This window comes from Leptonychotes weddellii, chromosome 11 (assembly GCF_054177405.1).
Source record: "Leptonychotes weddellii isolate Sample4059 chromosome 11, ASM5417740v2, whole genome shotgun sequence".
Lineage (NCBI taxonomy): Eukaryota > Metazoa > Chordata > Mammalia > Carnivora > Phocidae > Leptonychotes > Leptonychotes weddellii.
Genome location: NC_138379.1, coordinates 14,344,423 through 14,371,343, shown reverse-complemented (window position 1 = coordinate 14,371,343; position 26,921 = coordinate 14,344,423). Strand labels below are relative to the sequence as shown.

The 26,921-nt window shown below is 52.5% G+C and overlaps 1 long non-coding RNA gene across 2 annotated transcripts; it reads right to left on the bottom strand.

The window, feature by feature from the left end:
• Positions 1-14,416: 14,416 nt before the first annotated feature.
• Positions 14,417-25,261, bottom strand: LOC115936903 (uncharacterized). 2 transcript variants are annotated; one of them, XR_004072281.2, is made up of 5 exons: positions 25,173-25,261; positions 24,554-24,702; positions 23,421-23,522; positions 22,551-22,625; positions 14,417-17,173 (listed from the first exon to the last, which is right to left on the bottom strand). It is a non-coding gene; the product is annotated as an uncharacterized LOC115936903 (long non-coding RNA). The 2 variants fall into 2 exon arrangements; XR_004072282.2 differs by lacking the exon at positions 14,417-17,173 and adding an exon at positions 20,928-21,436.
• Between the last annotated feature and the right edge of the window lie 1,660 nt (positions 25,262-26,921).

Here is a 26,921-nt window from a genome sequence, read left to right as displayed (position 1 = left end):
CCATTTTCATAAGTTCCATGTTCCTCCAAATGCCACACTCCATCCAGCCCATGTAATTGAAGCCAATTATTTAGAACAAAAGAACAGAGAACGCATCAGTTCGTGCCTTTGTCCCCGCAACAGGGCCTCAAACAAGGAGCTCCAGCTGCCTTTGTCCCCAGCGATGCTTATTAGGGACCAGCTGAGCTCAGCCTCCCAGGGCAGGACTGAGCCTTCCAGGGGCAAGCTGTGGTGGCCAGAGCAATTCACTGAGGACTTCTGGGACAAGGGCCCAGCTGTGGGTGCAGAGTCCCTGACATGGGACAGAGAGCTTCCGGGAGGCTGACAGGCCATGGGGTGTAAGAGTCAGAGTGTCTGGGAACCTTGGGAATGTCACTCTCCCTGCAAGTGTCGGGGCCCTGATCTGTACGTGGGGGACAACCACATGGAAGCTCTAAGTTATCCCTGTAGAGTACTTAGCACAGTACCTGGAACATGGTTTATGCTAATATTAGCTGTTTTTATCCATTTGTGATAGTTAAAAGGCTATTGGCATTAAAATAATAGTGTTAGCTTTGGAGTCAACAGACCTGGCTTTGAACCTGGCCCTGCCATTACATGCTGCATGACCTTGACATTTTTTTATATAACCTCTCATCTGTAAAATGTTGTATAATATACAGATCTCAAAGGCCCATCAGGAGAACAGCAGAATGGAAACCTGGCAGTCTATGTACCAGCCAGCCAGCCATGCACCGAGCACCTGGAAAGTAACAATTGGATCAGCTAAGAGCCTGTGCCTGTCATCACCCAGGGTAGCCCAGGGAAGGGAAGCGTTCACCTCTGATTTCTGCAGATGGCAGGCAGCATTGCTTCCTGGTTGGGTGACCTTGGCAGGCCGCTCACCCTCTCTGGGCCTCGGTTCCTCATCTGGAAAGTGGGGACAAGGATAGCACCCATAGAAAAACGAAGCTCAGAGAGCAACACTCAGTCTTTAGTAACTGCATGGTAAGGGTTAGTTCTGATGGTTTCTCCATCCCACTGTGTGCTAAGCTCGGCAAATGCATTTTAATGCAGCAAATCTTCTCAGCAACATTGACTGAGCCCCATTTCAGATCTATAGTAACTGAGTTCAGCAAGTTTAAAGCAATGTGTCTAACACCAGCTAAGTAACAAACAGCAAAAACAGGATGCCAACCCAGTTGCACCTGACCAAAGTCTGTGCATTTAACTAGGGTACCCTAGGGTACGTCCTGCCCTGTGCAACCCAGAAGGAATTCCCTACTTCTACCCAGTGAAGGAAAGGGACTTACGAATGTTGGTACAGTTAGAGGAAATCAGGGCAGACTTTATGGAGGTAGTGGCATTTAAGTCTTGAGGAATGGGTCCTATTATTACATCAGGTGGAAATTGGGGAAGAAAAGGCCCAGGTACAGAATGAAAAATGCACAGAGGACCAGAGCGTAGGACTTAATGGAGGATAGTGCATGGTTCCTCTGGTATGGTGGGGTGGGGTGGGAATGGGGTAAAGGAATCACCAAAACTAGGAGGCCCAACAAGCCTTGGCCCTGAAGCCTTATATAGAACCAGCTTAGAGAAGTTGCCCCTCCAGCTCCCTCCCAGCTCAGTGTCAGCTGAGCCCCTGTTTGTACCAGGCCCCCCTTCTTATCAGGACCTTGATTGCTTCCCAAAGCCCCTGATGTACTGAGATGAACGAAGCCCTCCCTTACTCTAGGGCAGGCTTTCTCAACCTTGGCACTATAGACATTTGGGGCAGGAAAATTCTTTGCTGTGGAAGGCTCTCTATTTTGGGCACTGCAGGATTCTGGACCTTTGCCCACCAGATGCCAGGAGCACCCTGTACCCAGTGTGACAACCAAAAATGTCTCCAGACTTTACTAAATGTCCCTAGTGGGAGTAAAATCACCCCCAGTTAAGAACCACTGCTCCAAGGCCTCCCTCCCTGGGCCTAGGTGTGGACTTCCCTGATCCTTTACCCTGGATCAGCTGCCTCCTGTCCTCCCAGAGGGCAGCCCTCCTCCCTGCTTCCAGCTGCTTCTGGGAAGGAGCAGGCAGAGCTTCATCCTGGGCTAACATCATCACCCAGGATGAGCTGGTCCCACTAGGAAATGGATTGTAATTGCCCTGTTGTAGGGTGCGAGAAGACAGATGCGCTGCCCACACCCAGCACCCACCGGCACCCTCATCCATTACTGTGCAGAACAAACGTACACCACATCGGGACCCGGGGCATCAATTTGTTAATAATGATAAATCTCAGTGATTTTCCAGAAGGTCAGCTGGCCTGGGGCAGAGAGGTAACTCAGCTGTTAAACTCTGATAAATCATCCTCATCAGCCCGTGGAGGGGAACAAAGAATTTTTTTTTTTCCTCTTGGTCACAGTTTTTATTATAAAGGCAGCAATACTACAAAAAGTTTAGGAAGTAGAGAACAAAACATCATCCGGCCTGCCTCTGGGACTGTTCGTATATCTGCGTATTTGGCTGGGCACAGGCCGAATCATCTGTAATTACAGGCGTAGGGTATACGCCATGGGGATATTCTGGCTGCTTTTGTGTTTTTGTTTGAAAAGGTGTATAATGCCAAGAATATCTCTTTATGTTGCTCCATGAGGTCCATCATTCCAGGACGATGGTGTTTCTCCCAAGTGCGGTTTTGGATAACAAGGGGCCCATCTTCATGGGTGGGGCTCTCGAAGGTCTGTGGCCTCATAAACATGAGGATGTGGTGTTTATTCAAATGTGGGTCCTAGAAGGGTGGTCAGGTCCTTGGGTGGACCATGAAATCCTGCAGCTCCATAATTATAAAAATATGGTACTTAACTAAAAGAGGGTTTTAGAGGATGAGAGGGTGATCAGTTTCTTGGGTGGAGCCCCTGAAATGCTAAGATTTCAAAATTATAAGGATGTGCTATTTGAGATCATAAAGCCCTGTGGTTTCTAAATTTGAGAATGTGTGTTTTCCCACAGGGAGAGGTCAGCTTCTTGGCCAAGGCCCCAGAACCCTGTAGCTGCAAAGGTCTTGGGTCTCAGCACTTGGATGTTAAGTATTGCTGATGTTCCTACATGCCTCCCAGGGTCTGAAGAAGGCATAAAGTGTCTGCCACACAAGGGTCAATGCAGAGCCCGCGCTGGGGGGAGACACTCTGTGGGAACAGGGTCTATAGGACACACAGGCAGCCACGTGAGCCAAGATGAACATTGGCCCTTGACATGTGAATAAATCATCTCTGCATTGCAAGTCGTGAGAACCAGAGAGGAGACTCACGGAGTAGCCCTGCTGGAGAAATAACCGAGGGGTGGGAGCCTTACTATGGGAAGTGGTCAGAAGGAGAAGATGCAAGTGCAGTGCCCTGGGGGGTGGGGTGGGGGCCAGGGGACCAGTGCGGCTGGAAAGAGGTGAGTGAGGGAGAGGGCACGGGTGACGCCTGAGATGTCCACTGAGGCCGGCTGAGGATAGCTTTGCAGGCCACAGTGAGGAATTTGCACTTAGTCCCGAGTGAACAGCAGAATGGAAGGTTTGATCTTTCAGAAGAACAACTCTGGCTGCTAAGCAGATAGCGTGTGATGGAGGTAGGAGCGTCCATCATGCAAACAGGGAGACAGGCCAGGAGGAGGCTCCACCTTCCTCCAGGACAGAGATGCGCTGGCCTAGGGGAAAGAAATAGAGCAAAGATATTTAGCCAATCCTCATCATTCCCGGGTTCCATGTTTGCGAACTCACCTACTTGCTACAATTTATTTCTAAGTCCCAAACTAATGCTTGCGGTGCTTTCATGATCATTCGTGGACATGCACAGAGCAGCAGAACTTTCGAGTTGCCCACGTGCCTGCTGCCAGGTGAGGTCAAACAAGGTGACGACCTGCCTTCTCGCTTCACCTCGTACTATAAGCAAGTGTCTTTCTGCAGTCTATTTAGTGCCGCATTTTTTTGCTTTTGTGCTTTTTGTTGGTGACCTTGTTCTTTACAATCACCTCCAGCTGAAGTTCTGTCCACTCTTCCTGAGCACAAGGACTGTGATGTGTCTTACGAGGAAATTCTTGTGTTAGATAAGCTTTGTTCAGGCAGAGTGCTGTTGGCCATGAGTTCAAGGTTAGTCAATCAATGTGTATTAAATAAGATGTCTTTAAAGAGAAACACACATAAAACAAAGTTGTCTGCAGAATATGGTTGAAAGTGTGACCAGAGGCTCTCAGGAACCTAACCGTGTATTTCGCCTAGGAGCAAGTATGACAGCATTCCCTAATCCAGCATTTGCGTGACTTTATGGAACAGAGGAATAATGGGCATCCATTGTATTTGAAGGTGGAATGAATAGGACTTGCCAATGGAATTAGATGTGGGGGTAGGAGGAACCAGAGAGGGCTCCCATATTCCTGCCTAGCCTCCAGGCCGTGGTGATGCCCACCAACACCAGAAGGGGTGGGGCAAGAGTACCAGCGGAAACATCTGGATCAAAGCCTCCTGTGTCCTTCTCTTCCCACCTCCAGCTCCATCCGTCCCTCATTGCAAGGAGACCACACGCATGCACATCCAAGAATGTCCACACATCCCACCAGCAGACAGTCATCCGTTGCCTCCCTGGGCCTAGAGGTGAGCACCAGGACAGCTGTCTGCAGGGTGGAATTGGGGAAGGAGACTTGGAAGCCAGCCTGAGCTCCTGTCTGGGGTATTCGGGTCCAGTGTACCTAGAATCTGGTCTAGGAACGGAGGGTGTGAACTCCAAGCAGGTGCATCCTTTTGGTTCTGTGGATTCCTCACCCCACAGGAGAAGTGCAACTGGAGGAGGGCCAGGGCAGGACCCACTTCAGTAGCCACTTGCCATGTGTGGCCATTGACCACTTCAGGCATACCTGCTCCAAACTTTGATGGGGTGTAAGATACATACCGGGTCCTGAAGCCTTTGGATGTAAAAAACACACTTCAGTCATAATTTTTATATTGATTTCTTATTAAAGTGATTAATATTTGAAACATATTAAGTTAAATAAAATATATTATTGAAATTAAGTTCACCTACCTCTTTTTACTTTTTTTTAAAAATGTGGCCACTAGAAAACATAAACCTACCTATGTGGCTCACACCAGATTTCTCCTGCACGGTGCTGCTCTCAAGCATGGGGCCCAGGGTGGGCACCGCAGCTGTGCAGGGGCTGAAGACCTGGGGCAGTGGGGCAAAGACGTGGGTACACAGACTCCTGTGGTAATGCTGGACTCCATGTCTACCAACCTGCTGACCGCTGTCCTCTCATATTTGACAATTGTCAAGATTTTGCCACATTTGCCTCATCTGGGGTTCATTTTAGTGATGGTTAAGATTTTCCCAGGTAACCCTTAGAAGGGCAGAAATGGCCACAAATTCTTCCCCCCCATGGAGAGGTGGAGTGTATTTCTGCACCCCTAATGTGGTTGGCCATGTCACTTGTTTTGGCCAATGGGACTTTGGGAAACAGGACTCAAGCAGAGGCTTGGATAGTGTTTGTGCATCTGAGCTTGCCCATTCTTGCTGCCCTTGGAATGGTGCTGCCTTGGGAAGACGCATTGACGACCCCAGTTAATAGCCTCCCTATATCCACACCCTTTGCTTGTGATCTTGAAGTTCCTCCCAACAAAATGTGGAAGTGATTTCCCCAGTCCATGAATCTGAGCTGTCTCTATAACTTGCTTTGATGGGTGGATTGCAGTAGAAGTGAGGCTAGCCTGTTCTAAGCCTTGTCCTCAAGAGGCTTTGCATACTTCTGCTTCTTCTTTTGAGTTCTGATAGCTGCTCTCTGAATAAGCCCAGGCTAGCCTGCTGGAGGATGAGAGACCATGAGGGGGCAGAACCAAATCAGCTCAGGTCTCCCCACTGATGCCAGCCAAGAACAGTCATATTCCCAGCCAAGCTACTGATAACAGATTCATAAGCAAGACGAGCAAAGATCACCCAAGTTGAGTCCAGAGTAGTGGAACTTGCCAATATGCAGACTTGTGAGCGATACCAATGCTTGTTGCTTTAAGTTATTAAATTTGGGGTTGTTTGTTATGCAGCAAGAGCTAACTGATACAGTGATACAGATACGGATGAGATTTGAACTCCAGTCTGTCAGACCTGATTCTAAAGTCAAAGATATTAACCTTCTCACTCTATTAATTACATCTAAATTTTTCTGCTGTGAGGAGAAGTGGAAAAATACCAGTCTAATGATGTGGGAGTTGTCTCCTTCCCTACAAGCAAGAAGAATGGCTGCCCCATGCTGTGCCACCTTCAAAAAACACACCATCTGAACTTTTGGTCCCAGGATGAAAGATTAATAAGGAGGCTCTGCTGTCCTTGGGGATGACAATTACCCTTTGAGATACCAACTCCAGTTACCGTCCTCATTAGGGATTATTAACCTCATCTTTCTATGCCTATTGTTAGGACCCAAGAAGAGGCTGCTTTGCAGATCCTGTTCTGCCTTGATAATTACCCACCATGGGAAATGAGCACCTGTAATGGAAATCTTCCTAATTTCCAGCATTCGCCAAGCACTCTATTTGCAATCTTCCACAAATTTCTATTCACCCAATTCATTAGATTTGCTTTTAGGATGAATCCAACAGCCACTTTGATGATATAATCACTATACTTTGCATTAGTGCTTTTCTCCAGGATATCAGAACAATTTACAGCTATTTATCCAGTTCACCTCCCTGGTGAGGCCAGTGACCAGGAGTCATGGAGGGAAGAAAGAAGCTGGATTTTTATTCTCTCGGTCTCACCAAAACTGGAACTTCCAGAGAGGTTACATTTTCTACTGCTGTGTAACAAACGACCTCAGATACAGAGACTTCCCATTCTGCACACATTTATTATCTCAGTTTCTGTAGATCAGAAAGCTGGACACAGCTTAGTGGGGTCCTCTGTCCCAGGGTCTCCCCCCCTCCAGGTGTGGCCAGGGCTGCAGTCTCATCAGAGGCTCAGCTGGGGAAAGATCTGCTTCAAGCTCCTTCAGGCTGTTGGCAGAGTTCTCTTTGTAGCTCCAGGACTGAGATGACTGTTTCCTGGCTGGCTGTCAACCAGGGGCCACTTTCAGCTCTCAAAGGCCACCGACGGTTCTTTGCCAGGTGGCCCTTTCCATAAGCCCTCTCACAACATGCTCACTTGCTTCTTTTTTTTCTCTGCAGTCTGCTAAAACAGAATTTTATAGGGTGAAATATGATCACGGGGGTGACGTCTCATCACCTTGTCATATTCTATTGGTTAGAAGCAAGTCATCGGTCCTGCTCACACTCAAGGGGCGGGGATTATGCAAAGGTGTGGACACGGGGAGGCAGGATGTCACTGGGGGTCACCTTAGGGTCTGCCCATCACCTGAGACAGAGAAGCCAACGTCATGGTCATTGGTAATTCAGAGCTCTGGCAAGCGTGCCCAGAATCTTACACATCTGTGCTCATCTCTCATGGCGGTGGCCTTCTGCACCAATGCCCACATGTGTGCACACACTCGTGCCCCCATGCCACCTGGCACATGGCACCACCACCAGCGTTTCCCATGACCCTCAGTCTCCTGGCCTTCCAACAGAAGAGGTGTATCTGTCCAGTTGAGGCCGTAGTTGGGGGTCCGGTTTGAAGAGTGAACCTCCCTCACTCAGGTAGACCTTGCACTAAGCAATAGACATTGAGTCAATATGAAAAGAATTTGGCATTCTGCAAGAGCTTAATCCATGCATTCTATCTCTGCCATTCCTGAAAAGGAGCTTGTAAGTCAGAGTTAGACTAACCTGACTTCCAATACACAAGAGGCATATATACCAAAGGACTGTGAATGTGGGGTGACTTTTCTTAATAGAAATATATTTGTAAAGCAAAGCCTCGCTCCTTTATTTTTCTGTTTCTTTTGTATTTTCTTATCAGGGCACTGAGCAGAATATTCTCATAGATTATCTTATTCAATCCTCCCAGTGACTTTTCTGGAAAGTAAGTTTTATTTTCTACATATTGCAAAGGACAACTTCAGGTGACCCAAGAGGTTAAGTGACTTGCCAAAGCCATACGGCCTCTAGGTGGCCCAGCGTGACCCCAAAAATCCATGTTTTGAAACATTCAACTGGCCTGCCTCTTCCTTTCTTCACCCATAGTTCTTCAAATATTGCCTGTACCCATCACACTGGATCCTGTGTTCACTCATCCAGCTTCTTCCACAGCCTTGCTCCGGGACCAGGGGGCCAAAAACCACACCTTCGAAGAGTGTTGGGATTCAAGCTATCTCTGTCTCTGTCTCTGTCTCTGTCTCATACACACACACACACAAACACACTCATACTTTCAGATACGGCCTCTTTGAAAGAAAACAGGCCACAAAGCCAGTCCGGCATTGTTTGTTCTATCGAATAGTATGAACTGAGTATATGCAGTTGGGAACCCACTGTATTCTCCTCGCAGCCCTGGCCCAGCCGCTCTGTCTACTTGGCGTCAGTAGTTTTGATGGCATCCAGACAGGTCTCACAGGCTTCCAGACACTTTATGACGACATAAGGCCCGGTCCAGAGTGATATGAGTTTGAACTTCAGTGTCTACTCCAGTGTCTGCCCCAGGAGGTATGTGGGGAGACAGAAAAGTCACCTCTTCCCTTCTTTCCTGGTGTGGAGGGGAAGCAGGAGACTGCTCCCTGGGGACACCTCACGTCTTGCTGCAGGGACCCCCTCACTGGAGGATTCAGCAGGATGGCTCAGGCCAAGGGCCCGCTCCAAAGCCCTGCATCCTTGCCACCCCAAGTGATGCTCACGCATGCCGCCATCCCCCCCAACCACTCCCCCAGCTCCTGACAACTCTCTTGCTCTGCGGTCTCTCTGCGTCTCACCTCCGCCTGGATTACAATAGGCACTGCACCCACCCAGAGAGGCCAGGAGGTGGGCCCCTTATCGGCAACCCCTGTTCTCAACATGGTCCTCTTGGACCCGCTTCACTAGACTTGATGGAAGGACCACCCGTGGGAAGGACCTGGAACAGCTCCACCCATGCCCCCCTTGGCCAGCAACTTGTTTCCTAGAATTGCTCCTGAATCCCAAGACCTCGGTTGATACAGGTTTCGTGGTGTCTGTACATAGGTGTGTGTGGGGGGGGCGGCTAGCCTCCTCTTTGTAAATCTGCAGCTCTGTCTTTTCAATGTGGGACCACTCAGCCCCATTGTTTTCCGCTTTGTCCCTAGAGCGGCAACTCCAAGGCAGTGGAAAAGCCCTTGGGCAGCCCGTCACCCGTGGCTGTACCCTCGTTTTCCTCCGCTCCAAGGGCCCCGTGGAGTCTACCGAGCTGCTCCCTTCTCACAAGGCAGACGCTGAACACTGTGATGATTATATCTTGCCCTGGACAAGGCTTGATCTCACTGTGCAGGAGACAATTTGCTGCAGGCAAGATTGCAGCGCCCCGCTGCTGGCCCGACTCCATCAGCGGCCCCCGGGGAGGGCAGAGCCGGGAAGTCATGCGAGGCGGGAGATGCCGGGTGGTGGCTGGTGGGTCCGGGCGGTCTGATGCTGCCCCGCAGTGGCCCCCCACCCTGCCCCGAACTTCTGGACTGCGTGGGCTTTTTTTTTTTTTTTAAGATTATTTATTTATTTATTTGACAGAGAAAGACACAGTGAGAGAGGGAACATAAGCAGGGGGAGTGGGAGAGGGAGAAGCAGGCTTCCCACCGAGCAGGGAGCCCGATGTGGGGCTCCATCCCAGGACCCAGAGATCATGACCTGAGCCGAAGGCAGACGCTTAATGACTGAGCCACCCAGGCGCCCATGGACTACGTGGACTTTTAAGCCACCGTTTATTTCTCTCTTCTAAGGTGCTGGGCCTCGCCATCTCCTCTGCTATGTACCGTCTCTCTGAGTCTTGCGGACAGTTCTGTGAGGTAGGACTTACTTCTCGCCTTTAACAGAAGAAGAGACAGAAGTTCAGAGTAACTTTCCCAAAGTCAGACAGAGTGGGTAAGGTAGTAATGATGAAGCTAGGGGCTGAAGCAAGCGCAAATTCAGTCTGTACTGAGGAACACTGCATGTGGCTCCTTGCAATGAGAGCACCATGGTCAAGACCTTGGCTCTGGAGTTGAAGGCTTAAATTCCAACTTGGCCACCACCTCACTCTTCTGACAGTGGATACGTTACACGATCATTCTGAGGTACCTCTATTTCCTCATCTATAAAATGGGCCTCCTGATAGCACTGTCCTCATAGGGCTCTCATGAGGAAGAAATGAGACAAAGCAAGCAGAGTGTTTATAGTACCACTGTGTATGGGTGTTCACGCTGGGCACTGCACAATTCCAGGGAATTGAGCAGTGCACAACTTCCACAGCTGTGCTTAACAGCCCTGCTTAGCACAGTGCCTGGCAAAGCGTTACTGCTCAGTAAAAGGGAGCTCTCAATTTTTGGGAACCACCCACCACAGGCAGAGAAGAGGGTGACAGAAAATGCCCGGTGGCTCTTCTCTCCTCCCAGGCTCCAGGCAGCTTGGAGGCTGACTCCTCAGTAGCACTCCCACAGGTCCCTGAGAGAGCACTACCCTAGGAGTCTCAGGAGACAGCTGTAAAGAGGAAGCAGAGGGGACAATGCTCAGAGTGAGTGTGGATGGTCCAGGTCTGCTGCAGAAGCAGTGAGTTCAAAGGTCTCCAGGCTCTGCCCCATGGTCCCGAGCCCTCTCAGAGGAGCTAGGGGGAGAGGCCCAGGGTAGAGGGGCTCATGGACACCCTGAGACTTCAGATAAGAGAGCATCAGGCAGATGTTTCCCCTGGAGTCAGGAGCTCCCCTTGGCACAGCTCCAGAAGCAGAGGCGAAGCACTTGCTCGCCTGTTTGGGGGCCCACAAGCCCCGAGACAGAGCAGGCATGGAGAACTTCGCATCTCTGAACGTGTGGGAAGGCTCAGACAGAGTTAGTGAGATAGTGGGAGGCAAAGTTCAGCTTGCTCGGGAAATACTTTCGATGAGACAGAGGGCTTTCCCAGGCAATACGCTACTCTTAAAGGTGGTGAGTTCCCCATCCCTGAGGTATGCCAGCAGAGATACTTCAGAAGGGACTGAAGTATCAGTTGAGCCGGTTGGCCTAGGTGGCTTTCCAAACCTGAGTTTTGACTCTCATTCTGACCTCTTCAGCCTCCAACCTACCAAGTCAGCAAGTCAGCTGTACTCTGAGCAATGGCTAGACAGCAAGCAACAAAGCCACATGCACCTTGCTCTCAGAAGCAGCAAGCAGGAGACCACAAGAGAGGGCTAAACAGGTGGGCAGAAGGTCAGGGAGGCAGAGATGGCATTTGGTTGCTCCTTGGAGCGGGGGGAGCAGGGGCAGATGGAGAGGGAGAGAGAGAATCTTAAGCAGGCTCCATGCCCAGCACAGGGCCCAACACGGGGCTTGATCTCACGACCCTGAGATCATGATCTGAGCCGAAATCAAGAATCTGTTGCTTCACCGACCAAGCCACCCATGAAACCGCTTTACTAATACGCATGTCTAGTCTGTCTCCCCAGCACGAAAGGATTTTGAACCCCAGGTCTGTGTCCTGCTCACCTCTGAGGGCAGGTGTACCAGCCACGTAGGAGGAGACGCTGTGACCAGCGCCCAGGTAAACGACCTATCTGCCTATGTAATTCTCGCTGCAACTTGGGGAGGCGCGTCCCCCACCGCACAGAGGAGAAAGTCCAGAAGGGCTTCATAACTTGCCCGAGGCCAAACAGCTCCTAAGCGGCACAGCAGGTGTGGGATGGGATCCCAGGCCGGCTTGCTTTCAGTCTGCACTCTACACCACCGGGCCACACTGCCCTGGGCCGGTTTTACTTCGGGTAAGCTTGTGTCTCTCCCTAGCTGGAGAGGAAAGATGCTGGCACCTGCCGCTCAGAACCAGAGCGCTGGGGTTGGTCCATTTCCTGGTGGTGGGCTAAGGCTTGGGTGGGCTCAGCCGAGTGGAGGCAAGAGCTTTCCAGGCAGGTCTCTGAGCCAGAAGCTCTTGTCGGAGTCTTTCTGGCAGGCTCCTCCGGAAGCGCTGGGGCGGGAGAGGAGGGGACAGTGTGGAATCAGCATTCTGAGGCATGCAGAGGCTAATCGCAGATAATCACGGTCCCCACACTCCTCCTGGGTCAGAGGCTGGTTACAGCCCAATTATGGGTCAGAACAACTAATAACAGCTCCTGGCTCAGAAGGATGACATCCTTGACTGCAATGCTTACCCCTACCCCCACCTCCCCCTCCCCGGGGCCCCCTGGATCAGGCTGCTCCCCACGGTGGGCGGAGACGCAGAGCACTCTTTGCACTCTGGGGCGGGGGCCCTCCAGCTCTAATAGAAACACAGCCCGCTGCGGGGCTGCCAGAGACCACCCTCAGCCGTGCCTGCCCGGCAGCCCGTGCACCAGAACCAGCCAGCCAGGCTCAGCTTCACCAGGCAGCCCAGGGCCCCTTCTCCCCTCCGCACCTACGAAGGGGGGTGGGGAAGGGGGGGAGGACAGGGCGAAGGACCACCGTGTCTTGAGCACTCAGGATGTGCCGGAAATTGATGTGGTCCATGAGCAGACTAACCCCCAGGAGGACTCTCCAAATCTCCACATCTCAAATGAGGAAACAGAGGCTCAGAGAGGTTAAGTGACTGGCCCAAGGTCACACAGCTAGTGAGTTCAAGGGACCAGTTTCAAACCCAGGTCTTTCTGACCCCAAACCCATGTTCTCTTCAGGATCCTGGATTCTGCAACATCCTAAAGGGTTAAGGAACGCTCAGCAAACCTGGAGGGAGCAATGGTGTCAAAGAACAGAGCCTGAGCTGGATGGGTTAAAATGCCCAGTTCCTCCTGAGACCCTGCAAGTGTGGATGTTATGGACAAAGTGACCCCTAAAGTTAGGAAGGGAGTGACAGGATGGGCGGTCACTGGACATATTGCATGTGTGAGAGGCAGGAAGGAGGGGCCGTCCTCTGTCACCTCCCAGCACCCGAGTTCTGAGATCAAGGAGCACCTGGGTGTGGGGAAAGGTGGGGGACAGGAAGCAAAGGTGGAGTGAGCGGGGAGCCTCGTCCTGGTGCCAGAGGAGCATTGGGCACAAATAAAAAGCCTTTTAAACACCTTCCCGACCCTTCACAGCTCGGTCAACAGCCATTTGACACCAGACCCACTTGACACAACTTCCTTCAATGTCTTCTGGAAAGAACCCTCACGAGGAGCATATTTACACGTTACCTTTGAAAATTGTTCCAAAAATAGCACCGCCTTTGGCCTACCTTTTTCCTCTGCCTCCAGCTGCCTTCCCCATATTGTGTGAGCTGTTTTCCTCGGAGTACCCAATCGCTAGCGTCATGAGTTTGATTGTCTCGCTGGCTCAGAGGACGAGGAGGCCAGCAGATGGGTGCGGATATGAAGACAATGCAGGCCTCCCTGCTGGCCGGGGCTGGGCCTCCGCTGGGGGAAGGAAACTATTAGAACGCCTGTGGGTGTCGGAGTGGAAGGAGTCCTCAGAGGGTCGGCTGCTCAAGGACAGGCTGCTCCTGCTGCCGTCTAGAGTGTTCTAGAAGCTCCTGGGGATTTGGGTGGGGGTGCAGGGAGGGGCTTTACTGTTGGTGTGGTTGGGAGCTGCCTGGAGGGAGCTTGAGGGTTTAGACCCAAAGGGGATGTCTTGTTCAGGCCCCAGTTTAAGCTGTTTTATTGCAGGGAAGAGCTGGGGAAGAAGCAGGAAGAAAAAGCATCCATTATGGATGAGCATTGGTCCCAGAGAATTAAGTTATGAAATGGATGTATGATTGGCTTATACTCAATTTAGGCCAAGAGAGCTTCTCACTCCGGATGAAAGAAAGGGAGAGAGGGAGGGAGAAGGAAGGAAGGAAGGAAGGAAGGAAGTGGGGTGGGGTGGGCAGGCTTTGTGCTAAGTACTTGCTGTCTTATCTTCAAAAGAGCCATTTTCAAAAGGACCTCCAAGGAGCACTTTGAAGAGAAGTCACTGACCCTTCCAGCCAACCTGGATGCTGTTGCTGAGATGCAGGATGTACAATGCTTGACGTCAATTGGAAGAGAAGACAGGAGGGTCTAGCAGGAGCCCCGAACCCACTATAAGGAAGAGAAATTCCCACCCCTACCCAAATGTCCAGGTCCTGGGTGGAATTGGCTAGGGGTGAAGCCAAGAGCCCCTGGGTAGGTTTTCATAGAGTCTGAAGGAGCTAAGCCCCGAACACGCACATCACTCAGAGCTGAAGCAGATGACAGCTAGTGGGGTGGAGGCATTCCCACCTCAAGGTGTGTCTCCCAACCCCTCCCTGGCATCCCACCACTGGGCTTCTCTGCTGAACCAACTGAGTCATCCACAAATATTGGACTCGCTTCCATAAATACCAATAATTTCCTACGGGTAGAGGGAGAGAAGAACTCACCCTCTTCTCCCCCACAACCAGGCCACCTATGGGAAGTTACAACAAAAATGCGTCTCCCACCAATGTGGCCACACACATACACATTTATTAGCAAGCACACATTATATATTAGCAAACGGGGGGCCCCCAAATTGCTGGCTGTGTAGCTCCACAAAGACCCAGGTCTCTGATTAGATGTTCCTTGCTTGGAAGATCTACCCAAGGCAGACACAACAGTATTCTAGTGCTGAATTCAGCGGAGATTCTAGAAGGAGGCAGCCCACCCAATTCTCCACTGATAGGCACCCACACTGGGCTTTCTTTGGCTGTCAGACCCACTGGTTTCTAAAACCCTGTTTCCACAGGAGGGACGGTGCCCCAACAGTATCTCCAGCCCAATCTCCACGTTGCTTACACCACTGCATTCACTGAGGAAAAGTCATTCTTCATCCATCAGGCCAACGAGCCAGCCCTTTGGTGCTGCAGGCGGATAAGGCAACTGAAGTCCCGTACAGTTGACCTTTGAGTAACCCAAGTTTGAACTGCGTGGGTCTCCTTACACGTGGGTTTTTTTCAATAAATACAGAAAAGCACAGTAGATGTATTTTCCTTATGGTTAATAACATTTTCTTTAGCTTATTGTCAGAATACAGTATATAATACATATACATATGGAGTCAAAAGTTACAGGTGGATTTTTGCCTGTGTGGGGACGGTGCCCCTCACCCCTTGCTCAAGAATCAGCTGCGTTGCCCCTGTGAATCATGGGCCTCTGAGTGGTCTTTCTGATGCTAACCACCCATCCCCAGAGTCTGTACTCCTGTTTGCTTTCACGAACTGCCCTCAAGTACAGCGTAAAAGTAACAGAACAGATATGTCACATTGTCGATCTGAAGCACTTTAAAGTAAGTCATAGGCAATTTAATGTCATTTCAAGAAGAAAGCGAGATCCTTGGAAGCAAGCCGGGGCTGTTGGGCACATCCACCCAAGGAAAGTAATTAGGCTTGATGGTAACTTAAGGAAAATTCCTTCAGGACTTGGGACAGTGACTTTGAACCGGACTTGAGCGAGTTCACGGAGGTTTTGGCTCGGTTGCCCAGGTGGGGGCTGTACCCAGAAAAGACTACTTACTCATAGATTTACTTTGAGTTGACTAACAAGAGTTCAATTTTTTTTAACTGACATTTCTTAACCCTGGTTCGCTGTGAGGCTTGTTAAGTCTGCTTGCAAATCTTTTTGTTTGTTTGGAGCAGGTTTAGCAACCACTTCCGAGAAGTCTTTGAATGACTTAGTCCTGTTTACAACCTTGAGTAATTACACAGGCCTCAAGCAATCCATGTTGTATTTATAAACTTAATGTTTTGGGTTAGTGGCTTTCGCTGGAGGGGAAGAGCAGGGTGGGTGGAGGGTCAGGAGTGCTCCCGGGGTTCTAGCAACGCTAGAAATCTCCATCCGGTTCTGGCTCCCTGGGCTGTGGGGATTTTTCTGAGTGTAGGGGATAGCTCCAAAAAATTCTTAGAGTCATCAGTCAGATTTCCTTTCTAATCCATTTGCCTGTTTTTAAGTCTTAAGGAAATCTCCCTGGGTACTTAATTCTTTTACATCTAGTGAATTCAATGAGTGTAGGTGGTGAACCTAAAATTCTCTTAAATATTCTACCACCGAGCCTAAGCTTAGAAAGATTCCAGCTTAAACTCACGTATTGAAGTTAATTACGCAATTATATTTTAAATTAGAATGATTAGACTCTCACTTTAATGGGCCAAATTATCTTAGCATTGCAAGTGAGCATGTAACAGAAAAGAAAATACTGAGGTTTGGATTCCCTTAAGTTTGTCTACATGTGACCCGCAAATCCTCCTGGAGTTCGAAGACACGCACGCACTAAGAAAAACCATGATCCCAGTTAACTGGGGCTGCCTACCTGCCAGGGGGCAGTTATAGGCCGGTTGGCTGAGGTTGCTGAGGGTAGGAAATTTCTCCTGGGATGTTACTGGGTTCTTGGTGCCTCCGAGGGCCTCCCTGAACCCTGTTTCCAGGTTCTCTGTCATGGGCTTAAAAGAAAAACAGCCCACAAGGGCTTGTCTCGCCAGCTCTTTAGCCCGATCTCTGCACCCTGGCAATGCACACACCCCTTCATTCATCTGGCTATGATTACACAAGGTGGATTGCAAGCTTACATTTGCATGTTTCGCTTCTGACCACGTGTATACATATTTATCCTTTAAGTCAGGCGTTTTGAAGTAGATGGAATCTTCCTTTCTTTTGCACTCTTAGGATATAACAACTCTTAAAGACATTTACTTAAAATGCTGTTGGGCTGGATTTTCTCTCCTGCTGGGTCCTGGTAAGATTACACTTTTCCTTCCGAGGAGAGCGGGGATCCGGGAGGGAGGAAGGGAGGGAACGGGGAGGACAGGGGGAAGAATTTCAAGTCACCAGGGCTCAGACCGGCTTGCTGGCCCTCACATGGCTTCTTCTCCTTCTCCTCTCTCTGCTGAGTCCGGCTGGAGCTGCTTGTGCCCTTGCTCATGTCCTGCTCCACCCTTGCTCCTTCGGAGGAGTCGTCCCTGCTGAACCCAGCCCCCCACCAGCAGGCTCACATGATGGGGCCCTGTGCCCCGGTCCTGGAATGTGCAAGGCGGCTCCACAAACATCAGTGAGCGGCTCATTCCATGACAACCTGTAGGCCCACCACACTGAAGGCATGCAGGCAGGCTCTCCCCGGACGCCTCATCTCTCTCGCCTCGCCACGGCAGCTTCTATTTTGACCACGCACTCACATGGATCCTTCTCATTACTCACTCCTACAGTTTCCGGCACGACTGGCCCAGGCAGGGAGACAGCTCTGTGGAAGTTAAGAAAACAGATCCAATGGCCCCCTGGCTTTAACCCAAAGAAGAGCAGCATGTTGATGGAGTGCTTAGTACGTGCTAAGTGTTTCATACGCATTGGTTCATTTCATCTCTACAAGAGCCCGATGATGATGTGGGTTCATTAGTCTTTTTTTTATGGAGGAGGCAGCTGAAGCACAGAGAAGTTAAGTGATGTGTCCCAAATCACACAGCCGGTGAATAGCAGCCAGATTTGGAACGCGGGTTCTAATTTTAGACACTGTACATATAGCTCCTAAACTAGAGGCAGCCCAGTCAGGGGAGGAGGGATCAGGCTTAGCCCAAGACCAAGTTGCTGGGGGGAGAGGCTCAGCTAGACTCTGGGCCAGATGGGGGGCTCCAGTTGTCCCCAGGATGCAAGCATGGCAGAAGAGGAAGGTAAGAAAGGAGTCCGCTGCAGATGGTCCAGGGAGGAACCGGAGGGATGAGCAGAGTCTCCGAGCAGCGGGGAGAGCTGACTGCCTGCCGGGCACTGTGCCAGGCCCCCTTCATCCTGAAACCCCTCAGACCTCAGACTCCACGCCATCTTTCAGAGAAGTAAACCTCTCTCCGCTTTCGTACTCTTTGAAACCCCCCAAAAGGAGATATTGCAATTAACACTGAATAAAAGCACAGGGGGAAGCGGTGCTTTGTTGATGAACTACACAGGCCCCCACCCCGTCCTTGGGTGCCCATCCAGGTACCCCTGCCCCAGCCAGACTGTCCCATGTGATCTTCCCCACGAGGATGCTGGAGATCCGCCCACTCCGGAGTGGGGACATTGATATGTCAGTGATGGAGCTGGCTTCCCATGAAGTCTGTGACCCCGAATCACAGGGTCTCTAACCATTACCCTATACTGCCTGTTGGGTCAATATCAGATCTTCAGCTTAGAGTCTACTCAGGTGATCAAGAAGCCATATCCCTTACTTGGTGTCGCAAACTTAGTTTAAATCTGCCATTTTCCAGGGCCTATGTATGGGGGGAAAGACCGGAGTGGGGAAAATGGAGACTGAGAGAGGATAAGGGACTTACCCAAGGCCACACAGCACGAGCATGGTGGCCGCAAGACTAGAACTCAAGTCCTATTTGCCCCTGCCTCATTCCTGCCCCTCCACCCTAGTGTACACCCTACACCTCTGAGACCCACCCCCCACCAGCCGCCACCCCACCGGGGCCTGCCGAACAAGCGCGTGCAGCCTGGATTTAGATGAGTGTGTTTCGCTTTGCCTGGCAGGCTGCTCAGTGATTGTTCTAAACCTGTGTGTGGGCTTCTCCACTCCCCCAGTCTTCTATTTCTTTCTATGCCCCCAAACAGTCCCCCATCCCCCACCCTCCCCCCTCCAGCACCCAGCACAGCAAGCCACACTCAGCAGGTGTTAACAAACACTTGCCGAGTGAGTAAGGCATCGGACCATCTGCAGGGGCCAGAGTGGGTGTCAGACTCCTCCAGCCCACACCAGCACCAGCTCCGGGGCCCCGTACGGGTGTCCCTCTGCAGGTGAGCCTGCTGGCAGCCAAGCTGCCACTGGGGATGGAGGGGACAGTGCGGGACTTCTGGGAGAAAGGGGTTTAGGAGGCCCTTGCTGTGTCTAGAAAGTCAGAGGCAGGCTCTAGACCAGGAAAGCCCACACCCCTGGCCTGCAGTAGGCTCTCCCGTGCCTTCCTTGGGCCCTGCCTGCAAGCCTCAGAAGAATGGGAGCCTGGACGCCTCCCCAGTGGGCAGCCTCCTAAGGCACGGCGCCCAGGGGAAGGGAGTTGACACACAGCTCAAATGGCCCCATTTTGAAATTAGAAACTGCGGGGATGTGTGAGCAGTGTAGGCAGCTGGGGAGAAGAGAAGGCTCAGGCTCAGGCTTGCTCATCGGGACAAACTGACTCCCCGGCGTCTTTTAGGAAGTGGGGCATTGAGGCGCAAACAGTACTAGGATTCCTGATACAGAGGGTTTCCCCAACTCTGTTGCCCCTTGACCCCGAGCTTGTCCAACTTGAATGCACAGGATTCACCCGGTGAGCTTGCTACCATGCGGGTTCCCGGGCCCCCAGCCCCCCAGACTCAAATGCAGTAGGTCTCACTCTTGCAAGGTCAAGAGAATGGCATGTTTCATGAGCCTGCCCCACCCCCAGCCCCCGGTGATTCTGGTGCAGGTGGTCTTTGAACCACACTTTGGAAGCTCCTCCTTGGGTCTTTTCCCCAAGGACTGGGAGCACCAGGGAGGATCTGGAAGAGGTTCTGGTTGCAAAGCTGGAGGCCTCGTCTCTCCCAAGGCCCCTCAGACCCAGGCCATCTGGCTCCAGAGTGTCTCTGAAGGCTCATGCAGGCTGCTGGAATTGACCCACCCAGAGCCAGGAGCGGGTCCTCTGAGGGGCCCCACAGTCTGCCCTGAGATGCCCCAGACCCCAGGCTGGAGCCAGAGCTCCCGAGAAGGGGTGGTGTAAGGGCCCAGGAGAGCATGGGGAGTAGTCCGGCAACAGAGATTCTAGACGCAATGGGCCCCAAGGAGTGCGGAGACTGTGCACGAGAGGAGGGGGTAGTGGCCATCCCCCACCCCCAGGACTAACTAACTCCCCTGGGCCAGCCCTGGGGGTGACAGTCACACCCAGTGGAGCTGGGAGGGCTGGGAGATCAGCTAGCCCCTTCACAGAGCAGGACTAAGGAGTTTCCATCTTGAGCACGTACAGGATTCTTCCTGCAAGCACATGCCCGTAACTTGCTGTGATGTAATAAGCTCTGGGAACAGTGAACTCAGGGGACAGTGAACTCCAGCTCTGCTAAGTCACTGAGACCCTGGGAAGGACTTCCCGTCTCCCACACGTGCTGTGGCCATCTCCAGTGGGGAGAGCCGATTAAATCAGGAAAAGCAACAATCGATGGACAATGGCTTCCTTGAGCACTGAATGCAGAAACACCGGGGTGGGGGGTCAGGGCTAGGGGGCCCCATGTCTGGTACGAGCTCACTGAATCCCCACAACAGCACCCTGGTAAGGGTTCATGCTCTCTCCACAGCAGAGAAAGCTTAGGGACCTTGTACCAGGATTCAGTTAGCATGGGGCTGAGCCGGGGTTTGAACCTATATAGTCTGGCTCCGGAGCCTGGGCCCTTCCCCACCACATCACGCAGCCTCAAAACTGACAGCACGGAAGCTCCCCAGGAGCTAATGGCCTCCGGGCACAGCAGGCTGGGACGAGCGCGCCACACATCTGTCTCGGCTGCCACATTTCCGCTCTATGGTTCCATCAGCCACAAACCAGCTCACACAGAGGAGAAGGGAACGGAGCAAGGCCACACCGCAGGTCACAGAAGATTGGAGCCCAGAGCCGCCACGAGGTCCTCCCGTTTGAGTTCACTGCACCATTTCATCCCTGGTCTAGCCCGTATTGGGGTCAAAGGGTGCCGCTTACTATTGCTTGCCAACTGCCTACCCAGTCCTGCCTCTGGGCCTTTGAACATGCTGATCTCTTCCTCAGAAACATCTTTCCTTCTTCAGAGCACAGCTCGAATGTTACCTTCTCCGGGAAGCTCTTTCAGATTCTCCTGCAAGCGCACAGAGCCTGCCCTTCCTCTGCAGCCCAGGCCGGGCCCTGAGTGGCATCCCCACTCCCATATGCCCCCGGGGGCTGCAGCTCCCAGCTCCCAGCTCTGCGGATGCCGCACGGAGCCAGGTGCATCGTAGGTGCGCAGGAAGAGGCAAGGGCCCTGAGGGGAACTGAAAGCCTCCAGGATTCTAGTTCATGTACTACCATCACATTTATTCTATCAAGCTTTTTTTCCTGAAATTAAAAAAAAAAAAAAAAAGAATTCTAGGCCTGCCTGTGAATAAGGATTTAAAATCATATCAGTCACAGAAGCCTGATATTTTCTCTCCCAGCGTCTGGTCTGTTGACCAGCTGCCCTTGTCAACCACATTGGGCTTCTGGTCCACACTGGCTGTCAAATTTGCAAGTCCGTCCAGCCTGACTGACCCCCCTGAGCCTCCAGCCACCTGGGCCCTGCTGGGGAGTCAGGGCAGGGGGAGACCACGACAGATGTTCCTCTGCCTTCCAGGAGCCTCCAGGCTAATAGCTAGGCTGGATACACATAAACACATCCACGCCCGTACACCCACAGCTCCAGAGGCAGGGATTCGTGGCCCAAGGCCTGCTGAGGAGAGGAAGCACCAGGAGCCTCCCCCATTTGCTCAGCCCTGGTTTCTTCTCCCTCTTCTTAGTTAGCACGGTCCTCTTCTCCGCAGGGCCTGCTGGGAGGGTGGACAGCAAGAGTGAGCCAGGGGACAGCAAAGATGGGGGTTCCAGCACGGGGACGAGGGGCAGGGAGCCCCGCGCGGAGGCCCACGGTGGCCTCAGCACATGTGGCTGCCCAGGAAAGCCATCCCAGGCCAGACGATTGTCCTGGGGCTCAGCCGGGATGGCTCCTCCTCTGGGAAACCTCTCGGACCTCCCAACTGTAACAGGGGTCCCTCCTTTGTGCTCCCACACACCCCCAGGTCCCTCTGCCGCGGTGCTGATCGCGCACGCGCTTCTGCGACTGTTTACCGTCTGTCTTCCCCCAGGAGAACGGGCATTCCTGGGAGGAGAGGGCCTGTCAGGTCCCGAGCAACCAGCGCGGAGGCCAGCGGAGTCCACATGGGCTCACCAGCGAGTGAGGAATGAATGAATGGAGTCGACGCTGGGGATGGGACTTGCAGGGCCTGCACACAGGTCTCTGTCGGGAACACCTGTGCATTCTTGCTCTCTGCACTTGGCATTTGACAATCACAAGTTCTGCATTTTCTTCTCCCTCCTACTTCATCGTCTAAACCCTGATGCAACACTACACCTCCACACACTCACACATAGAGGCACACACCTCCACACGAACCATAGACACATGTACGGTTATATGCACTCGACTTACCCACAAACTCTAGACAAATAACACACACAATAGTACAGTGATGCTCGTACACCACACACAGTAATGCGTGCGTCCTCACGAGCAAGCCGCAGCTGCACTCTGACCCACCCGCACACACAGTCCCGCAAATGACACCCATGTACACAAATGCAGACGTACACGCACGGACAAGCAGGCAGATACACCCACCACCTCAAGGACAAACTCTGAACGATGCGTTCGTCTGCTTTTCCATCTAGGGATTTCTTCCTTTGTCTTGCCTTTCCCTTAGATCTTGCTTCACAATGAACAAAGCACTTGCTTTTGTTCACCTACCTGCCAACCCATACGGGAAGATGAGCAGGGCTCAGACCTGCCCTCGGGAGGTTCTCAGTCTTGTGGAGGAAACAGACACAGAAAATGCCAGCCATAAGGCTGGTGGGACCACTGGATTCAAGAGCTATTTCTTGAGTACTTACTGGGGGCTGGGCTTGTGCTGGGCTTTGGGAATCCAGAGGTAAATAAGGTCCAGTCTCCCTGGCCTCAAGGAAGCTCTAGATGCGGGGGAAAAGGAGAGAGACAGGCAAAGATAGAATATCTTCCTATGATGTACACAGATCAGTGGCAGCCCGGAGAAGGGAGTGATTAACTCTGCCTAGAGATAATCCGGGAGGACTTCACAGAGAAGGTGGTATCAGGTTTTGTAGGATGAAGAGCAGTTCACGGTGAAGACCTGAGCCTGGAACAGGTTGGCATTTGATGCAGAACAAAGGCATCGACCTCAGAGAGGTAGACCAACAGTTCTGTGGGTCTGGATTGTAATGACGATATGGGTTGGGGGTGGGGTGGGAGCGTGGGAGAGGTGCCAGGGGGAAGTTGAGGCTTGAGAAGATACGCAGGGGCAGAGAACAACGTCTCCATTTTACAGTCGAGGAAACAGGCTCAGGTTGGTAAACGCGGCTGTCTTTGACCTCGGTTGGACTCTCCCGTTCTTGGGGCCAGCTGCAAACCCCACTGCCCATTCTCTCCAAATGAGACAAGGCTGCTCGCTAGTAGCTGAACACATTAAAAGCTCAGAGCTGGTGGGAGGCATTATTATTGGTTGTGATGATTATTCTCTAAAGTCCAGCTTGGCAGATAATCAGCAGCTCAGCAGGCCCCAGGCTGGGGTGATTTGGGCCTTGGAGGCGGAGCGGCCCACCCCCGGCCCCGACCCCCTGCCCAGCAGCTGGTTGGCGGCTGTGGGTCTCGGTCAGCTGAGTCCCTGAACCAGAGCGCGTCCCCCTGGGGCCGCCTCATAGTCCCCCCGCTGGTTCTTACCCTCTGTTTGGCCCACCTCCCCCTCTCACCGACAATTAGTCTGCTTCAGGCAATTAGCGGTTCCTTGTTCTTCCTGGGTCTCTCCTTCCCTCAGTGCCGGAGCTGGTTCTGGAAGGGGCTGAGTCATTTTCCTGAAAGGAATGTTACCTGGGGAAGTGGCCCGGTCCCCCTTCTCCCACAGCCGTGTGATCTCGGGCCAACTACTTCACCTCTCTGAGACTCAGTTTCCTCGCCTTGAAATGAGGGTGTTAACCCAACTGGATAATGACTACAAGGGGCTCACACTTGGACAAGTCTCTTGGCCACCCTGGGCCTCAGTTTCCTCCTTGTGAAATGTAGGGAAGGGGTGAGGTCAGAACCTAGTGATGATAGAGGGACCAATCTGGCCGGCCATTTCTTTTGACTAACATCTTATTTTCAAAAAACTTGCAGTTGGGCAGACAGTCTCTCCTTTGCTGTCTTGCCCCCCCACCCATGCAGTGTATTCAATAAACATCTTTAAAAAATTGCAATTTGAAGGTGCACCCCAGTTTGCCCAGGTCCCACCATTTTCTACAGTTTCACCCCAGCTATCTCCTACGGCCCCTGAGGGCCCCTGAGTTTGAGACCCCTGGACGAGCTGGTCTCAGAGTTTGCACAGGGCTCTTCTCTAGGCTTCTGTGGCCATGGGTTCTGGGGTAGCCATCCCAGTGCAGGACTACTCACCCATGGGCCTCCCTCCCCTGATCCAGGCCCTCGGACCTTTGCCAAAGCCTCCTCATGCTCTCCCAGCCCCAGGGCCCCCTGCTCCTGCCCCGGCTTATATCAGCGAGGTTTCTAGGAGAAAACTCAGATTTGATCATGCTATTCTTTTGCTGGACACCATCACCCATTGGCCTCAACTCCTAGTCAGGCATTCAAGGTCCCCACAATCCAGCCCCTGCCTACCTGCCCAGCCTCATCTCCCTCTTTCCCCCACCCTCACCCTCCATTTCCTGAATAGCTCTCCTCCCCATGTCCCTGCATTTTGCATAGGCTGATCCCTCTGCCTGGAACTCCTTCCCTGCCTTCTCCACTCTGGGAAGCCTGCAAGGCTTTCTCCTGTGTTGCCTCCTCTGGGAAGCTGTCCCTGATTGCCCCAGGTGGAGATCGGAACTCCCTCTTCTGGACTCCTCCCACCTACCTTGGCTAGAGCAAATGCCAGGGTATAGTGGGTGTGGCTGGGTCAGCTTCTTCTCCTTTCAGTGTATTCCGTAGACTTTAAACATTAACCCCCTGATGTCAGCCGGGCCTTGAGCAGGAGGGCAGCAATGTGCCTCCATCACCTCGTATCTGCAGAGCCCAGAGAGGAGGCGGGGCACGGTTAGAAAGTGGTCAGTAAATGTTTGTTTCCGCAATCAACAACGAAGAAGGGCAGGAAGTCTTGCCCACCTCCACCCTACCTCATTTAAAATGCAAGAGGAAAGAGAGCCGGCCACCGCGAAGCCCCACACCTCCCACTAATGACTCCCTCCCTCTGCACCTCTGTAAGACATCACCCGTGACAAAGCACCGTGACATCCTTACCATCAGTCTCCTGCAGATGGGACACACTGTGCTGTGTCTTCCCCACCCCGCACTCCGGCCCAGAGAAGCGTGATGCTTGCTGGGGGCCTCAATGCCGGGAACCCCCACCTCCCTGGAGACCCTGCGCTCCTTCGCCCTGGGGGCTGCCTCTTTTTCCTGTCCCTCAAACAGGGACACAGATCCATCTGTTTGCTTCTCTGTGTCCCTTTGTCTTTCTGTGTTTCCCTCATTCTTACCTCCTGTCTTTCTTTCTGTCTTGTTTCTCCAGCCCCCCACTCTTCTTTTGTGTCGCCTGCTGAGCCCTGCCTCTGTCTGTCTCTGTCCCTGTCTCTCTGTCTCTGTCTCCACCCCCTTTTCCCTCTCCTGGGCTGTCTCTGTCCGCCTTTCTCTCCATAATTAGCCTCACTTCTAGCTTTTACTCTCAGGTCTCCTGGGTGGTGGGGGGCGGGCAGTGGGACAAGGAGGGAAATATCTTTCCAGCATGCAGAAAATGGGCCAATTAAAGCCACAAGGCTGCTCAAGCAGCTGAACAAGGAGGAAGCAGAAATAGCCCCAGGCGGGTCTAGCTGGAAAGATAAACAGAGAAACTGGGAGAAAGGGCAAAATGGATGCAGAGTCCGAAGTCACGGGTGCTCCTCATCCAGGCCCCCCCGCCGCCACCCTCCCCCCCCAACCCCCCCGAGGTGGCTCCTTCCTACCCAGACCTAAGGTTTGGATTCTGGCTCTTGCTTGCCAGCCTCACCCTCTATCTCTGCTGGACCTGGAGGCAACCTCAGAGCCGGCCAGACCTCCCAGGGCCTCCCCCAACTGCACCTGTTACCCCTCACACCTTTGGGCTGGGTTGTGGTGGCAATTGTCTCTCCTCACCACATGGCCTCCTCCAGCCTCTGGGGACGCAGGGAACTGGGAGATGGGCGGGGGGGGGGGGGGGAAGGCACCCCACCCCCACCAGTCAAAGACCTTCTATCTCCTGCCCCTGAAGCCCCAGGAATTTGGGGCCTGCTCCACACCAGGCACACCAGAGAACAGCGAGTCCCGCAAACATTCTCTTCTTAGGAGCTCGAGGTCCAGTGGGGAAGCCAGATAAACAGGCAACAACTGGTGTGGTCCTGTGGGAGGGGGAAAGGGTCCCCAAGGAATCCGTATCTGTCCCCAGCCTGCAGAATCTGCAGAGGGGCCTGCACCGACTGGGGCTGGGGGAGCTGAAGGCTATCTCAAGCAGAGGAAAATGTAGGGGGCCATTTAAGGAAATGAAAGCAGCCCCAGGAAGCCTAGGAGGGGTGTGGGGAGTAAAGATGTGTGTGTGTGTGTGTGTTTGTGTGTGTATGGGGCGGGGGTGCTTGTAGTCCAGGACAAGGAGCTTAGAATGTATGCTCAGGGCACAAGGGAGCCCTGGAAGGCTATAGGCAAGGGAGGGGCGTCATGATATGCTCCTTTATGGAGAGTCTGCCGCCTACAGGGGAGGGGGAGGACAGACAAGGCTGGAGGCAGGTAGAGCAGGCCAAGTGCTACCACAGACCATCAGGGGAGAGGCAATAGGCCCTAAAGTGGCAACATAGGTGGGTCAGAATACTTGTAAGATGAATTCGTTACTCAATCTGTTGTTTTTCAGCTGGCCACCAAGGCAGGGGCTGTGATCTGGCCCAAGCCCCTTCCTAAACCCTCTGTGTCTCCTCTTCCCACTGCTTTTCCCCCAGACTGCTGGATTCCCTGGACCTGCCTGGACTTATTCCACCTCTGTGTCTTTGCTCCTTTGATTTCTTCCTTCTAGAATGTTCTCCCCTCTTTCTCACATATCTAAATCCTACCCATCCATCAAGACCCAGTTCAAATGTCCCCTCCTCTGTGCAACCTTCCTCCTTCTCCTTCCTCCAGGTGCTCAGGAAACCCTATCTGGGCCTCTCCTATGGCACAGGACACTTAGTGCCTTTTGTATCTTTTTTTATACCCACTCTAGGATCCCCTATACATTCAGAGCATCTTCA